An 18504-nucleotide genomic window follows, 5' to 3' on the forward strand; every position below is an offset into this window, starting at 1 on the left:
TGCAAAGCTCTCGCCCAGCCTTACTCGATTAGATAAGCCCAGATCCTTTCTGCCAGGATATTTAAAGAAATCATCAGATTCAAGCGATTGAATGCAATTTCTTAGATTTAGACTCAATTTAATTCACACCAGTGAAGTGTTACACGCCAGAGATAAAGAGAAATGTCCTTCAGATATCTGTGACAAGTGGGTCCAAATGAAGAGGCAAACAGTGGAGCATTTGTGTTCAGATTGTGCGGGTACATGGAACCTGAGATTTCAAAGATTTCGTAGGTTTGTAGATGATGCCCGCTCATTGGACTCTATTAACTTTTGGGACAGACTGGCATCTGGACATGAAAAATTTCTCACAGCTGAGGCAATTCATTTTTTAAGAGATTTGGATTTAATTGATTCTCAGTGTATTTTAGGGAGATGAAATAATTCTTTTGTATGTGTATTTGTGTATATAAGGATTGTTTTATTTTTTTCTACTTTGTTTTTGTGCTTTGTAATTTTTTAATTGAATGTGTGAAAAAGTCAAGATTTTTATTTTCTTTTTGTTAACTTGGCTAATGCACATTAAAAATAAATTTAAAAAAACACTGTGCCTAATTCAAGAGTTGGTTTGTTTTGATGCGTCCCGGAGTTGGCTATATACACATTTCTCCAGATGATTCCCAATGAAAGGCGTATTGAAGATGGGGTGATAACTGGCTGGGTCATATGGGTGAACTCTGGACTTTTTGAGCAAAATATGCAGATTTCAGCTGAGCTGGGACTCTTCCGGTGGCGTCGTTGAGGGGCGATGGGAGAATCAGCACCACGTCTAGAGATTTCGTGATTGATTTTTGTTTTCCAAAAACTAGTATTTAACATACTCTGGGAAAGGACAAATACGTGCGTACGTAAAACACATTTCAGTAGAATTATATGACCAATGTCGCATTGCGAGAAGACACACAGACAAGAGGTATCGGGTGACCATAGTCCAGTCCCTCAGTTGCCAACTGAAGATGCCATGGGCCACCCTTGCATCGCAGGAGCCACCCTCGCTGCCGGTCTCATCACACCATTGCAAAGCGTCTCAACAGGGGTGGTTTACCCACTATCGCTGGGCAGTGTTCTGCAAAGTCAATGAAGGGTCTCCAGGAGGACAAATATGCATTGCATCTTCCCTCAGGAAGTGCTGTAATTGTATCCACTACCAAAATGTCCCATAGTTTTACCCACCATATCTGGACGAGCGGGCCCTCCACATTTTTCCAATGGCGTGCAATAGTAAACTTGGCTGCCAGGAGAAAATGCCCAATCCGGGTAGCTATCGGACCGGTCAGGGGAAATAGCCCATCCCCTGTTATCCCTACCAAGACCACCTGGGGATCCATAGGAAGAGGCAACTCTGTAACTTCCTTAATCCTGGACAACACCTCCTTCCAGAAGAGCTCGATCGTTGCACATGTCTACACCATGTGGAAGAGAGAGCCCACAGCATTGCAGCCACGCAGCACTTTAGTGAGTCGTTTGCAGGGATCCGGTGGAGCCTCTCCGGCATAAGATACCACCTGTGGTAATCCCACTCCTTATCTGTGACACATCTGGAAGATTTATGCATTCTTGCCCATATTTGCAGCCATGTTTCTTTCTCTATTGACCCTCCTATATCCTCCTCCCATTTACTCCTGCATGGCAACCGCACCACTGGTTGCCTCGTATTCAGTAACCTATATAAATTTGCAATTCTATCCCAGGAACCTCCTCCCTGAAAGCCAGTTCCAGAGCATTCAACGGTCTAGAACTACATCTGCGCCGATTACTGCTATGGTGCACCGTTTCACCCTTCATCACGGATATACCATCCGGGGGGCTCGTCGGCTTTATACCCAAATATTTGCCCCTATGATAACCTATGACCTGAAATCTCTCTCTTATCGATTGATTTAAGGTGCTTATAGGTCATAGAGGGCAAATTCTGGAGGACAATATTAGGGCTCCCTGATTGCATTCCGAAGCCATTATTAGGCTAGGACTTGGCCTTATGTCACTTAAATCCAGCGTGTTAAAAAAACGGGCAGAATTGTATGTTGAAATGAGTAATAATCCTGCAAATTGTCTATTAACAGCCATGTATCAGGAAACGCTTAAGGAGTCTACGTACTGCCAATTTAAAGAGTATGGAAATATTTTTTGATGAGATATGTTGGTCACAGAGAGGGAGTGATTTTGCTATAATGAAACGGGCATTAAACGTATAGAGCTGTGGGATTGGCTTGAAAATGATGCCCTTCTAAATTGTTTAAAAAAGTACCAATCCAAACCATATATACTGTATACGTTTAAGAAGCTGCAGTAATATCTAAACCTTTGCCCTTCTCCTAGACTTGGGCGTTTTATCCTGCTCATGAGATTGGATTATCTGCCCGTACTGGCAGTTACTGGTACTGTAAGCCATATACCTTGGGCAGACCGTTGGTGTCGGATATGTAAGAACAGAGAAGCCATAGAAACTGCTAAGCGTTTACTATCAGAATGTCCCAATATGATTAAGATCTATCTCGCACAGTACGGTAACTATGTACATAATCCTGACTCAATAAGAGAGATGGCATTCTGGTTACAATGTATTAATACAAGGAATATGAAATTACTCGTCTCAATGTATAATGCCTGGCAGAAGATAGAGAGGACTGTGGGAATAACCATAGGAGGATCTGTGGACAAATGCTTCTTTGGGATGATGAGTTAATTAAAGCAATGCACAATTATATTGCTGAGTGATTAGGATGAGAGCATGTAGATTTTAACAGGGAAACATAAGAGTAGGTGGCTTTGAGACCCATCTCCTACCTACCCTATTATAAGTTAATAGGATATGAAATTCCACTACTTTTGCAGCAGATTGTTATTTTATGATGCACAAATATTTTCTTTATGCACATATACAATTATATTGGTTAACTGTTTAATTGTTTAACCTTGTAAAATGTATGTAATTTTATATTTCCTATTTTACCTTATTTTATTATGATTTGATTGTCTGTTGTATTTATATTATGTGTAAAGTTTATTTATAAACTAACACATTAAATAAATAAATACAACGGTCTAGTGGCCCCGACCTACATGGGGGGGGGGGGGGGTTGAGATGTCCAGTGTCTCAACTGCGCGTATCTAAAACGCTCTGTCTCTGGTATGGAAAAGGTATCTTTACATTCTTGGAAGGTTAGTGGACGTCCCTCCTTATACAACTGCTGTAATTCCAAACCGACAGCTATCCATGCGCCAAAACTCCTACCATTACACCCTGGTCGAAACCCTGGATTGTTCTAAATAGGAGTGAGTGGGCCAAACCCAAGGGTCATGCCCCACCTGTGGAGCGCCCTTCCCAAATAGTACAGTGTATTCCTAGTGCTGGTCTAGAGCGAGAAAACATGGGGCAAGTCTAGGGATCTCTTGCTAACATAAGGAACGTGACTTCGTCCTACCACCGATTGGGCCTGCTCTATACGTTTCCATGCCGGTTGTTTTCGGGATCACCCCAGGAGACTATGTGAGAAACCTTTGCAGCTAGGTTGTAGCAGAGCACGTCCAGGACTCCCATGCCCCCCAGACCCGTAGGCTCATCAACACCCTCCCTGAGATTCTTCCCCGTTTGTCCCCCCATATGATATATGATATGGCATTTGTAACGCGCCTATACACAAGTGTTTCAAGGCGCGACGAGGCAGGGAGGGGGGGGGGAACAAGGGGAAGACAGACAACAATCCTACTAGGCCAGGTGACATTCAGACCGCGCAAGTGCAGGGGTAGGGGAAGGGAAAAATGCAAGGGGAGAGGGGAAGGGGGGGGAAGTGCAGTACAAAGTAAGTAGAATAAAATAAATAGGGCCAGCTGGTGGCAAGTGCAAGGTAAGTGCAGACAAGTGCTGGGAAGGGGGGGCTGTGGGGATACAGACCCGCAGTGCAGGGGTTGCCAGGGAGGCAGTGCAAGTGGAGAGTGGCTGGGCCCCGGACCGAGGTCGGTGAGAGTGGCCCAGTTGCAGAATCAGTGCAGTTTCAATGAAGAATTTAGCAGGGGAGAGGGAGAGAGAAAGCAGAAGCAAAGAGGAAGGTTTTGAGGTGCTTCCGGAACCGGAGATGGTTCTCCTCAAGTTTCAGGGAGGCAGGAAGGCTGTTCCAGAGGGAGGCCCCTGCCGCGGAGAGAGATCTACCCCCAGCTCGTTGCTTCGAGAAGCGGCTGACCCTGAGGGAGTTGGAGACGGATGAGCGAAGGGCTCGGGAAGGAAGATATTTAGGAAGAGAGAGTTGAAGGTATTTAGGCCCCAGGCCCCAGAAGGCATTGTGGACAATGCAGAGGGTTTTGAACGTAATCCTCGCAGCCACTGGGAGCCAGTGTAGAGATTTCAGTTCTGGAGAGATACGGTCCCAGGGCTTGAGGCCAAGGACAAGTCTCGCAGTTCTGTTCTGGATGAGTTGCAGAGGGCGGAGAGTGGAGGCAGGCAGATTAAGATGGAGGCTGTTACAGTAGTCCAGCTTCGAGAGAACCAGGGCTCGGGAGACAGTGAGCATCTGGGGGAAGGAGAGGAAGGGAAGAATACCTCTGAGGAGGTGCAGCTTGTAGTGTGACTTCTTAGAGACGTCAAATATATATGAAGAGAGAGGAGAGTGTGGAGTCGAAGATGACCCCGAGGTTTTTTGCCTTGCAGGAAGAGGGCCAAGAGAGGCTGGCCAGAGAGCTGCAGGGAAGGAGGGAGTGGGTGTGCCGATGAGTAGAATCTCAGTCTTACTGGCATTAAGGCAAAGGTCATTTACGGCACACCATTCCTGGATAGCAGACAGACAGTCGGAGATGAGGGAAGGAGAGGAGGCGGCCGAGGGTAGCCTGAAAATGAGCTGGTTATCGTCCGCATAGTAATGAAAGTTGGGGCAGAGAGCGGCGATGCGGTGGGCAAGGAGTGCCAGATATTGGTTGAACAGCCAGGGAGAGAGATTAGATCCCTGGGGAACACCACAGGTGGAGAAAAAGATTTCAGAGAGGAAGGACCCAAGTTGGACCTGGGATGGTCGATTGGAAAGGAAAGAGGTCAGCCATGCCAGAGCCTGACCAGTGATACCAAGGTTATCACGGAGACGGTTGAGCAGGATGGCATGGTTGACAGTGTCAAAGGCAGAAGAGAGATCGAGCAGAATGAGAACACACGGAATGTTGGAGTCGAGGTTCAAGAGCAGGTCCTCACGGATGTTCAGGAGAGCAGGTTCCGTGCTTCTGGCAGCTCTGAAGCCAGATTGGTGGTCATGAAGACTACCAACAGATCCAGCATGGAGGTTAAGCTTTGAGATGGCCAGTTTCTCCAGGAGCTTGCCCAGGAAGGGAGTGATGGAAATTGGGCGATAGTTAGCCGGGCGGGAGGGGTCGGAAAAGGGTTTCTTAAGAAGAGGGTGCACAAGGGAGTGCTTGAGGGGGGTTGGGAAGACTCCAGAGGTGAAGGAGTGGTTGCAAAAGTCAGCCAGGGCAAGAGCCAGGGAGTCGATGTGGTCCTTGATAGTTTTGGAGGAACAGGGGTGAACCTGTTTAGACGAGACTTTCATAGATCGGACTTGTCTGGAAACCTCATCAGCAGAAAAAAGGGGAAAGGCAGAGAAGGAGGGAGGAGGGGTGGCTGCAGAAGGGCCAGAGGAAGAGCCGGGGAGAGAGGGGGGGAGGTGATGGGAGGAGAGTGAGGACAGGATGTCCTGAATTTTGGAGATGAAGTGAGAGGCCAGTGCAGTGCAGAGGGCCTGGGAAGGGACAGGAGAGGTAGAGACTGCAGCAGGGTTGGCAAGCTCCTTGCAGATTTTAAAGAGTTCAGCCGAGTTGTTAGATGCCGCAGAGATGCGGGCTTGGATAAGGGCTCTCTTCTTGGTGAGAACGGAGAGTCGGTATTGCCTTTGGAGCAGGCGGCAGGCCAGTTTGTCAGAGGATGAACATGAAGCACACCATTTCCTCTCTGCCACCCTGCACTTGCGTTTTAGGGTGACGAGATCCGAATCATACCAGGAGTTACATTTGGCTTTGGGCTTCCGGCGGATTCTCATGACAGGGGCAAGGATATCAAGAGTATCAGATATAGCAGAGTGGAGCATGGAGAGGGCTGTGTCAGGGTGGGAGTCAGCCGAAGGGGGAGGAGGGGCGAGAAGGTGGCAGCGAAAGCCTCAACTGACACGCGCTTTATGGGTCGGATGACCGAGAAGGTGGGTGGCAGTGATGAGGGTGGCTTTGCCTGTGGGGTAGGGAGGGTGAGTTGGGAGGATAGGAGAAAGTGATCACTCCAGGAGAGAGGAGTGGAGAGAGGGACGGAGAGGGGAAGGTCAGAAGAGATCAGAGCATCAAGAGTGTGCCCTGCAAAATGAGAAGGCCCAGACGGGAGAGTGAGAGAGAGTCAGAGGTCACGAAAGAGTCCAGTGGGGGGACAGGAGGCATCCAAGTGGATGTTGAAGTCACCAAGTAAGAGGAGTTGAGTGGTTGAGTACAGGAGTGAGGAGGAGAGGTCAGCCCACTCAGAGAGGAAGGAGGAAATTTGACCAGGTGGCCGATAGATCGTAGCCACGGTAAGGGAATGGCTAGGAGAGAGAGAGTCGGCAGACAAGACATTCAAAAGAGGAGTAGGTCTGCGCAGGAGTGACAGTGGCAGGAATCCACTCAGGGAAGATGAGGGCAACACCCCCCACTGCACGGTTGGGCCTGGGCACGGAGAGGATCTTGTAACCGTCAGGTAGGAGTGTGTCAAAGCTGGTGACAGAGCTGGCTGTGAACCAAGTCTCAGTGAGACCGAGGACGTAAAGGTCCAGTTCCTCAAGAAGGCGACAGATATCAGAGGAATGCTTGATGGCAGAGAGAGAGTTAAGAGTGGCAATGTGGAGAAGGTTGCCACCCTTGAAGGACTTCCGGGGAGGGGTACAGATCAGAGGTACGCCCTGCGGAGGTGTAGAAGGAGGTGAAGAAGGAGACCGATAGGGGGCAGGCAGGGAGGGTAGAGGCAAGGTAGCTGAGGACAGAGGAGGGGGGACAGCAGGAGAGGAAAGGAAGTTGATGAGGCGCGGGAAGCGTCTATCAAAGAGATGAAGGTTGGCCTGAGGGCCTTGGACCAAGACGGTCCCATTAGTGTAGACATTAATGAATGCCTTAGAGGAGTGGAAGGAGGCCAAGAGGATATCCCAGCGGGTGCCACCATTAATGGGAGAAGAGTAGAAAGGAGAGAGCACAGAGACCATATGAAGGGCCCATAAGTCAGGCGAAGGCACGAAAAAGAGGATGTCAGTGAGAGTTTCCTTGGAGCAGGCACTAGTGTAGGTGTCAGCGATAGGGAGGTCTGGGTTTGAGACCAGGATGTCCTTTTTAAACTTTTTCCTACCAGATTTAGTGAGGAGAGCAGGATAGTCAATAGAGAAGCAGTTAGAGAATATAGACGAGATAGAGAGCACCATGGAGTAGAAGGGAGTGGGGGAGGGAAGACAGACGATACGAGAGCACGCAGACCGGAAGTGAGCAGCAAGCACAAGTTTACCACATTTCAGAACAACAACAGTAAATGCGTATTAGGTGTACAGTAGAGGTGCCACCTAAGTTTGAGAATCCTGCGAATATATGAAAATATGAATCTGAGAATATTTCTTTGCAATGCACGAAACTCATGAGTCGGAGATCCTAACCGGCAACGCTAGACGGACCTATAACAAGCGTGGTACGAGATTCATCTTCACTGCTGCAGTCCTCCCAATCCATGATATCTCCTGCCGCCCCTCCTGCCCCCTAGCTATTTAAATCATTGACAACCCTTGGAACAGTGGCGGGAACTTACAGGGATACATGTCAGAGTTGCTAGGGATATGTACCCCCAAATAGGGGATTCTTGGGTCCACTGTATCTGTGCCAGTGCTCGAAATGAAGGGTCTATCCTGGGCACCCAGAGAAACATCCAGCCCAGGTGACTTGTCCAAGTTCATTTTTAAAACCTGAGATCCAGCCAAAGCTTGCCGATTCCAATAATAGTTGGGCCAAAGAGGGTGCGGGGGTCTTGGGGGGCTGAGCAGAATGTCGTCAGCATAGAGTGACCTTATACCTAACTCCTCCTAGGTCAATCCCCTCTATGTCTGTGTTGGCTCTTATAGGACAGGTCAGCGGTTCCATGCTCAATGCAAACCTCAGCGGGGACAGAGGGCATCCCTGACCGACATTTGCCCGTTAACCCGCAGGAAGTTTGATTGGTTCTGATAACCCATTTGATGTACCCAGGGCCAAACCCTAAACTTTCCAAGACCCCTTTAAAATAAACCAAGCTAGGTCAGTTTTTATTAACAAACATTGTTAGAAGTATTGATAAAGCGCAACTTTCACACAGAGGTATCTTGGCACCGACAATGCAGGCATGTCATTAATTGGTTGCTTGGCTGGCCACACCTATTTCTAGGCCACACCTATGATCTCTATGACTCACACCGAGTCCTAGAGATCAATGGATACAATTCATTGGGAGTTCAGTGCCAGAGGCCAACCGACTTTGACTTCTCCTCCTCCTCCATGTCAATAGAAACTTGCATGGACCAGTGACCCAACAGTAGGTTTATTAAGGCGCTATGGGTGCCCGGTCTACTCATTGCATGATTACTTGACTTCACCTCCTACATGCTTGATGTGCTGCTGATCTAGCAACCTGGTCCCAGGCGGCTGTGCACATTCCTGGTAAATGAGATCTATGTGATTTATGCCCCTTTCTGTTCAGAAAATGGACGTGGGAAGGGGGGGCAGGGGGTCAATGCCTGGGGCCCACCCTTCCAGCCCACTAACATGAAGAGACCTGTGAAGCTGAACACGCCTGAATGGCTTCTCTGAGTCCAGCTTTTCCTTGACCTGTTCCTGCCCCCCTACACCTCCACTTTGGAGTAGCATATCACCACACCACTATTTCTCAGGCATGCCTATTTAGTCCAGGATTAATCATGCAACCCCGTCATTCAGTGTGCCTGTCCCGCGTGAAAAGGACAGGAAGTTAACTCCAGGTACTCCAGAACCAAGCAACCAAAATCTGCAAGAACTGGAGGAAAAACCTGCTGATCCGGCCTCACTATGAAAGGCCTGCACTTGTTCCCAGTTGAATCCTGCATTAAATGCTAAATCCTCTGCTTTATGTCGAGAGGCTGCAAGACCTGGGCCCTGATGATCGCCACATCCGTGAACTAAAGGTGCCGCATTGCGAGTCATTTGGCATCGACCTAGGTTTAAATGGAAGAAGTGTTGTGGCAATACCTGTAGTGGTCAGACCCTGCACCTTAAGCTCTCTGGAATCCCAGGTAAGGGCCTCAACCAAGCTGTTAAGCTTGAAAATGAACCCGAAAAGTGGTTAATGCTCTACCTTTTCACCCTTCTCCACAAATCGGAGGGAGCAAACCCTTGTTTACCTCTTGGTAGCCCAAATACTGCATCTTTAGGTCAACAACTTGAATGGCCAGGAGCTTTAATGGACACTTTCTCTATTCGTGTCACCTGCATGCTGAAACGTGGTTGTCTGGCGACATGGGGGTTTATCTGGGGAGTCTGGGTGTAGGTTTTGGGTAGATATATTTATACATATGTACATTATATAAAGTTTCCAGTTACTCCCAAGATATATACATTGGGACAGGACTGGGGCTGGTAGAAGGACTAACGTCACACCACCCACCAGCCATCCTCACACAACTACAGTTTGCTCCAACTGATGCACATAGAACACTCGCCTACAATCACGCATCAACATTCCACCAAGCTGTCAACCAACTCACTTAGCAACATTCCATCAAGCAGAGAGTTGGGCAGCAGAAATGCAAGACAATACAATACAACACAACACAACACAACAAAGGAGGACATGGCTTTGTCTTAGAGCTTCCTCAGACGTAGATACAGCTTGAGTTGCAATGTGCCTAGATGCATGTACTATTGGACATGGGGCTGGGTGTGGTCGGGCTGTGGGTGGCTTGGCCGGTTACCATGGATGCTTTGTGGTGTCAAGCATTCTAGAGCCTTTGGGAATATATTCTTTGTCCTAAGGGTTTGGCTTGTTAGATGCATGCTTTCCTCTGCACCTGCCCAATCTAGAGTCCCTTTCGTCCAGTAAGTATGATTTTCTTTTTTATGCTTTTTCAATCTTCGCTGCTCATCTCATTGAAGGCCTTCAGTACTCGGACAACATCAACCATTGGCTTAAGGCAAAACACATGCCCTTTTTTAGTTTGGGCTTTTAGGTGTTGCTTGCGACGCCAATAAGGCGAAACTATTGCATTAGAGGACAGATATGGGGAAATGGCATATGAGAAGTGACACACTGCTTGTAGGTTTTGTTTGGTTGTTTGCCTACCCATTTACTACCCATGGCCATGCTTATCGCTATGGCCATTGCCATTGCCACACATTCTTGACTCTTCCCACCCAAAACACCTCCTCATGGGAACTCTTTGAACTCGCTTTAATCAAGACTTGTGGCCATACGGGGCCTGCCTAGTGGGGCTACATGCTGGTATCATGAGGGAATGCAAACTTACAAAGAAAGACACAGACACCATGGTAATACAGGTTTTATTAAAGTGTGTGGGTGTGTTTTATGTATGTGTTTTGGAGAAACCATCCAGCCCAGCATTGAGCTGGATGGAATGTCAAGAAACAAGAAAAAGCAACAATAGAAAATAGCTCCTCTACCCAAGAATGGGCTGGGCAGGGGACAGAAGAGAATTCAGACGGATTTTAAAAAGGAGAACGGTTGAAAAAATAAAGTTAAGGGTAGAGAGATAATGAGAGACTTACCTGGGGGATCGCTGGGGGCCTTGATCCTTTGAGCGCCAGGTGGCACATGGGGGACCCCTGTATAGACCACCTTAAAATGATATTTCTGATGTTTGTTAATCTGCTTAGAATCACATGCTGTGCATAGGTCCGACATCCATTGGTCACTGCGGAGTATTGCATTTTGTTTTTCGTAGTCGAAAAGGGACGTCGACAAGGCGTGTCTGAAACACTATCCCTATAGTGACGTGCGTTGTACCCACAATCCCTCACGCGTCGAGGTCCCTCAGATTGTTTTTTTCCGCCCAGCTTCTGGTCGCCGTCACGCGGAGCTCCTCGAGAGACATTGCAACTCCTAGACCTTTGGTCGTTTTCTCATTAATATTAAATAATCCCTCCCTCGACGCAGTTGTGAAGCTGTTCTCCGCCAAGCAAGATCTTCGACGGAGGGTCGAGCGGAGGAAATCCTTCGGCGTTGCCGAACACGTGGCCTGGCCTCGCAGGCCATATACAGTAGGGAGAGTGGGGTCGTGGGACATCTCTGGGTCTTTTCTGAGAATGCCTTTCACTTTCCCCTTCCTTTCCCTTGGGGTGGTTATCGCGATTTATTGCCTCGGCTATGGAGAGGACACCCTTTAGGTTTTGCCCGCTTTGCAAGGGAAAATTTACTTGGAAGGACAAGCATTCACGGTGTAACCGCTGCTTGCCCCTCGATCACAAGGAGGAAGGTTGCGCGGCTTGTCGGCTTCTTAAGCCTAAAACTCTTAAAGACCGTAGGGTTAAAAGGTGGGCGGCCTACGCGATGTCGAAGGCCGAAGGTTCACCCGCCGCTGCTACCACCGACAGTGACGAGGAACGCGATAACACGACCTCCGCTACGGAAGTCGAAAACCCCTCTAAGGAGTGCTCGCGCGCTTCGTCGTCTGTCCCCGGCCCCGCCGGGCTCGGCTCACGCCCTGCTTATGGGGATGAACACCCCGGCGACATTGACGCACACAAAAACTCACTTAAGCACACAACCCACGGCTCTTCTTCGTCTAAGACGAAAAGAGCTTCAGCGCCCAAGGAGACGCAGGTTCCACCGGCGGCCTCCTCGGACCGTTCGGGTTCGAAGCCCCTCTCGCAGCCGCGACCAGCGACTGGGCTTTCGGCAAATAAGGGCGCCACCCCCAAACCATCGGCCGGCGCGCATCAACAAAAGGCGCATACCGCCGTAAAACGATCGACACCCGTAGCGTCGAAAACGCAAGCTTCCGCCGACAAACGAGTCAACGACAAACGAGTCGCCGAGAGCTTGGCGAGGATCGCTGTAGCCGACGCCCAGAAGCGTATGCCGAAGGACACGTCGAGCGCTACGCACAAGTCGAAAGACACACCGAAAAAGCCCGAAGGAAGGCAGGGACTACCCCCTTCAGTCGGGGGGTCACCCAGCACACCTGAAGGTTTTTCGGAGGGCGACGGGACACTTTCCTCGACGCTTTGGGAGAGGTCGAGCCGTTTCCAGCTAGATGACTCTATTTTTCCCCCGCCAGACCGCTCTGGGGTACCCCATGAAACCATGGAAAGACTCCACCTCTGTATGGAGAGGATGAAAAGGTTTATTAATACCCAGACCTCTCAAACTCCCAAGAGGACTAGAGAAGGGCCTCAGGAGGACCCCAGGGCCAAAAATCCGAGGCTAGTCGATCCCCAGCAGGACACAGCCTCAGACTTCCATAACGTATACGACCTCACTGGGGAGGAACAATACTTGGAGGAAGAGGATGATTTCATGGACGATGAAAGACAGAACCAGGAGGAATGTCTGGAAGACGGGCCAGACATTATAGAGGAAGGCTTCGGAGAAGATCCAGAAGAAGGACCTTCGCACCCCTGGCAATCCCCATCAGTATATTCCGACACTGATGTCCTAAACCTAAATCCTCCTGACAATTCACCGGTTAGGAACACGTCTCCAATTGACGATCAGCCCTCTTTCAATGCCCTGTTGCGCAGAGCAGCAGCGCATTTCGAACTGGACACTGGGGAGCTCTCTCCAGAATTAGACTTTGTGGAAAGAGTAATTAAAGAGAAACCCCCGGTCAGCCAGACCATTCCCCTCCTAGCTTCAGTGAAGAGAAGAATCATCCCTTCGCTGGCCACTCCCGCATTGATCAGAGGGGTCAATCCGAGAATTGAAAAACTTTTCACTCCTTCACCCTCAGACCCGCTCTACATTAGGGGACATTCCATTCCGGATTCCCTAGTAGTATCTAATACTAGAAAGAGGGCAGGGGTACCACTTTCCACCAGTGAGGCACCCCCTGACAAGGAGGGCAAAAGGCTATATGCCCTTGCAAAAAGAGTAACTTCCTCGGCTGCCTTCTCAGCAAGAATTGCGAACAACAATTCTTTGCTTGCTAGCTATGCAGACGGGCAGTGGGCCAAACTGCGCAAGGACGCCGAGGAAGCACCGGAGCATTTACGTACACGCCTACTTTCAACTATTGGCGAAGGAACCCAGGTGAACCAGAGCATTGTAAAAAACTCTCTGGACGCGGCAGAAACAGCGGGACGTTCCCTGGTGCAGGGAATACTCCTAAAACGCCATGTATGGCTGCGCAACTCAGGGTTTAAACCAGAGACACAGGCGTCTTTAATAAATAAACCTGTGGAAGACTCTAACCTCTTCGGAAAAGCGGTGGATGAAGCTCTAGAGATGGCTAAAAAAGAGTTCGATACGATCAAGACTCTTGACCTAATCTCTAAGCCCACTACCAGACGCGGCTATGGCAACAAACGCTTTTTTCGTGGCCAACGCCAACAACAACAACAAAGCCAGCATCAACAATACCCTGCCACCAATTACCAGACCAATAGTGGGCAGTACAGCCAAAGAGGCCAACGCCGAGGTAAAGGGAGAGGTCGGGGATCCACCCCCAGAGGCTCCCAAGCCCCCAACAACTCCAAGTGACGCGAAGATTCGCGTCCCCTCCCATGCAACACCGGTCGGGGGCCGGATAACATCCTTTCTTCCTGCATGGGAGGAGATTACGTCAGACCGTTGGGTACTTTCCACCGTAGCCCACGGATACTGTATCGAATTCAACAGTTCCCCATCCTACAAACCCCGAGGGGACGTCGCATGACACCGGAACATCTTGCCATCCTTCTCCAAGAAGTACATCAACTGCTGAAAAAAGGAGCCATAGAGGTCGTGCCTCTATCTCAGGTAACGGAAGGTATTTATTCAGTGTACTTCCTTGTACCCAAAAAGGACCTAACCATGCGCCCTGTATTAGATCTGCGCCCAGCGAACAAGTTTATCAAACCCCAAAAGTTTTGTTTGGTAACCTTACAGGAAGTGATCCCACTGCTTTCTCAGGGAGATTACATGACAACATTGGACATGAAAGATGCATACTTTCATATTTTAATGTTGCCAGCGCACAGAAGATACCTCAGGTTCATGATAGAGGGCAAACACTACCAGTTCAAAGTGCTACCCTTCGGCATAGCATCGGCACCACGAAAGTGCTGGCAGTGGCAGCGGCCCACCTGCGCAGGTTGTCCATCCCAGTTTACCCTTACCTCGACGACTGGCTCATAACAGGGGATTCTTACGAAACATGCTTCTCCAATACCCAAAAGACGGTAGACCTTTTGTTCCAGTTGGGCTTCTCCATCAACGAAAAGAAGTCCAGTTTAGACCCCAGTCAAATCAAGCAATTCTTAGGGGCTCTAATTCAAACCAAGGACAGCCTCGTCTTCCCCTCCAAAGAGAGGGTTCAAAACATGCTGTTTCAGATCCCTCAATATGTGACCGGTCGAGAGGTGACGGTACGCAAAGCAATGCGCTTGCTAGGCATGATGGCGTCGTGTATTTATTTGGTACCTCACACGCGCCTGCGCCCAATGCAAGAGTGGCTCAACAGCCAGTGGTGTCAGGCCAGCGGACTATGGGAGGATCTAGTAGTGGTCTCTCTCGCTACGGTGGTGGACAAAGGAAAACATGGAAAAAGGGAAACCCTTTGCCACACCCGCGGCGGAAGCCACTCTAACCACAGACGCATCCCTCACAGGATGGGGGGCGCACCTATCCCATCAGACTGCTCACGGAGTGTGGACTCCGAACGTAGCATCCAAACACATAAATCTACTGGAGCTACTAGCTGTGTTCAAGGCGCTAAAAGCCTTCCAGGAACACCTACAAGGCAAGACAGTAATGGTCCTTACAGACAGTACTACAGCCATGTACTACATCAACAAGCAGGGGGGCACCCACTCTCCAGGCCTGTCCAAACTGGCCCAGAATATATGGAAGTGGGCTCTCAAACAGGACATGTTCCTACTGTCACTACATGTACCCGGGGAACTCAATCTGCTGGCAGACAGACTCAGCAGAGATTTCCCCCTGCCCGAAGAGTACGAATGGCGCCTGCACGAAGACATCGTCTTCGACGTTTTCACACAATGGGGATTCCCAGAGATAGACCTGTTCGCAACCCTGGAGAACTCACAATGCCTAAGTTACGCCTCCAGGTACCCCCAGAACCAATCCAAGGGGAACGGTCTGTCGATGCAATGGTCAGGGAAATTTGTTTACGCTTTTCCCCCGACTCCCCTTCTCAACAGAGTGGTGTACAAGATGCACCAGGAACAAGTAACCATGATACTAGTGGCCCCAATGTGGGCCCGACAACCATGGTTCGCTCACTTGATGGAGATGTCTCTATCCCCCCCAGTAAAACTCCCCTGCCCGTACAACATGCTGTCTCAGGACAAGGGCAAGACTCTGCATCCATGCCCCCAGAACATGAACTTAGCAGCTTGGCTCCTGAAATCATAGAGTTCGGACATCTACAGCTCCCGCAAAGATGCATGGACATCCTCAGGGAAGCCAGAAAACCTAACACTCGCCACTGCTATTCTAGCAAGTGTAAAAGATTTGTCATCTGGTGCAGGAGTAAAAGCATCAACCCTATTGACTGCTCTCCCACACATGTTGTCCTATACCTGACCCACCTACTGGATTCAGGTCTAGTGTTTAACTCCATTAAAGTCCACCTAGCGGCACTTTCTGCATACACCACTTCCCAACTCAAAGTGTCGTGGTGGAGGATACCTGTTATAAAGGCCTTCATGGAGGGAGTAAAAAGAATACACCCCCCGATAGCTGACCCAGCTCCCGGATGGGACCTTAATGTGGTACTTACCAGACTCATGGGCTCTCCATTCGAACCCATGCACAAAGCATCTCTTAAACACCTCACTCTTAAGACTGCTTTTTTAATAGCTATCACCTCCATCAGGAGAGTAAGTGAACTTCAGGCTCTTTCTATTCTAGACCCCTTCGTTACAGTTCACAGAGATAAGGTGGTTCTACGCACTCACCCTAGGTTTGCTCCGAAATTTATTTCTAAATTCCACGTAAACCAATCTATAGAACTACCAACGTTCTTTCAAAATCCTTCCAACTTGGGAGAAAGGACTCTGCACACACTAGATGTACGCAGAGCGGTCATGTTCTACATGGATAGAACCAGACCACTGAGGAAGACTAATCAGTTCTTCGTCTCGGTGGCAGCAGGAAGAGAAGGAGATGCGGTTTCAAAATCCACTATTTCTAGATGGATTGTTCAATGCATCACTCTCTGCTATACTCTTGCTAAGAGAGAACTGCCCTTTAGGCCAAGAGCACACTCTACTCGAGGCACGGGGGCATCCATAGCATTCATTGCAAATGTTCCCCTTGAGTCCATCTGCAAAGCGGCTACCTGGAGTTCTGTGCACACCTTTACAAAACACTACTGTCTAGATGCACACTCTAGATCTGACTCCCAGGTGGGACAGGCAGTATTACGACACCTTTTCTCTACTGTTCCTTCTCATAACCCACCGCCAACTCCGGGTACTGCTCGCTAGTCTATGCACAGCATGTGATTCTAAGCAGATTAACAAACATCAGAAGACAATGCATTACTTACCGTAAAAGCATTTCTGATGGTTGTATCTGCTTAGATTCACATGCGCCCACCCTTCCTCCCCGCTCGGATGGAAGGAACATAGACTTCCTTTATATCTCTCTCTTTTCTGTACTCACTCACGTCTAGAAGGCTCCCTCAGGGCAGAAAAATACAAACAGAGGGACCTCGACGCGTGAGGGATTGTGGGTACAACGCACGTCACTATAGGGATAGTGTTTCAGACACGCCTTGTCGACGTCCCTTTTCGACTACGAAAAACAAAATGCAATACTCTGCAGTGACCACTGGATGTCGGACCTATGCACAGCATGTGAATCTAAGCAGATACAACCATCAGAAATGCTTTTACGGTAAGTAATGCATTCTCATATCGAAACAAAGAAGGAAAGAAACTGCACTCTCCGCGAAGTGTGTGGCAGCCATGATGGAATGGATAAAGGCAGTAAAGTATATAGGGTACAGACATGCAAAGGGCGCCAGAATGCAACAGGAGCATGGCGTGCGTAGTGCACCCAGATGATAAAAGAAAGCTTGTCGCCAATCCAGAGGAAAAAATGATGCTGCTGCGCACAAACCCCACATTGATCACACACCATATAAATACACCGACATAACAGGTAGATTATGTGGCATACATAACATGATACAAGCATAAAGGTGGTTTAAAAAGGTCAATATACCAATAACAACTAATAAGAAAGGCTACAACCACATGCCAGTATGCCCAATTCATATTGCATAAGCAAAAATTGCAAGGGCTGTCAACGTAGAAAAATACATAGTTGAAATACAATTGCAGACACATATATGACAAAAATAATGCTTTGGAATGGAAATCAGCATACTGGTAGTGCAGAAATGTTGTGGTCTCCATAGTATAGGGTAAAAACAAGGTGCATTTGCAAGCTGAGATAATAGGATGCCTGCACGGTGGCATACATGGCTGCAGATTTAAAAAAGCATAAAACAATGGAAATATCAATACCAGCATAAAATAGAAAGTTCAGTCAATGTGCTTAGGTTGCAATGAAAAAGCAAACCTGCTGCCTAAGCAAATGCTGGCGTCCGCTACAAAACCCACTGAGAGTATAATCCTCGTGAGTCCGTCGAAGGAATAAAGTGCAAGTGCAATCATAAATAGCAGCATCTAAAAATATAAACATGAACTGTGTAGCAACTCTAAAGATAAAGTGCAACCATAGTGGCAAAAAATAGCAGCAATGTGTATATGTGTGTGTGTGTGTGTGTATATATATATATATATATATATATATATATATCCCCCGCAGGTCACAGCAGTGAGTGTGGGCGGTCCCCAGGTGCATAGGGGTTCGACCAATGCAGTGTCTAGGGTGCAGGATGTGCGGTGGCCCCACGTGGTGGACCGGGCCACCCTGGAAGAAGAGGAGGGTCCCAGGCCTCACCTGCCATCTAAGGCGGGGCCCAGTTTATCAGCGAGTTCCATCGGGAGAAGCCCTGCACCTTGGAAGGTACTGTAAAGTGGTGACTGTATGCAGCAGTCACCCCCCCCGTGACATTGGGTTTTTGTGTCTTTATTATAATTATGTACTGTTAATTAGGGTAAATGTTAAGTAGGGGAGGTTAGGAAGTTGGGGTAATAATTAGATAAGATGTTATATAGATGGCCATTAGTTCATGTAGGGGGGAGAGGGGAGGCCCCCTTACGTGAGGTGGTGTGATAGGTTGGCCGACTGCCCAAGGCCACCTTGCAAGATGGGACCACCCACATAGGTCATCCTCTGGC

At 48.7% G+C, this 18504-nt stretch overlaps 1 protein-coding gene across 1 annotated transcript in view; it reads left to right on the forward strand.

The window, feature by feature from the left end:
• UTP20 (UTP20 small subunit processome component) overlaps nucleotides 1-18504 on the forward strand; it is a 1390303-nt gene that overhangs the window by 43254 nt on the left and 1328545 nt on the right. The gene's annotated exons all lie outside the window — the stretch shown is intronic.

The sequence above is a fragment of the Ambystoma mexicanum genome, chromosome 12 (assembly GCF_040938575.1).
Source record: "Ambystoma mexicanum isolate Mex_15411 chromosome 12, UKY_AmexF1_1, whole genome shotgun sequence".
NCBI classification, from domain to species: domain Eukaryota; kingdom Metazoa; phylum Chordata; class Amphibia; order Caudata; family Ambystomatidae; genus Ambystoma; species Ambystoma mexicanum.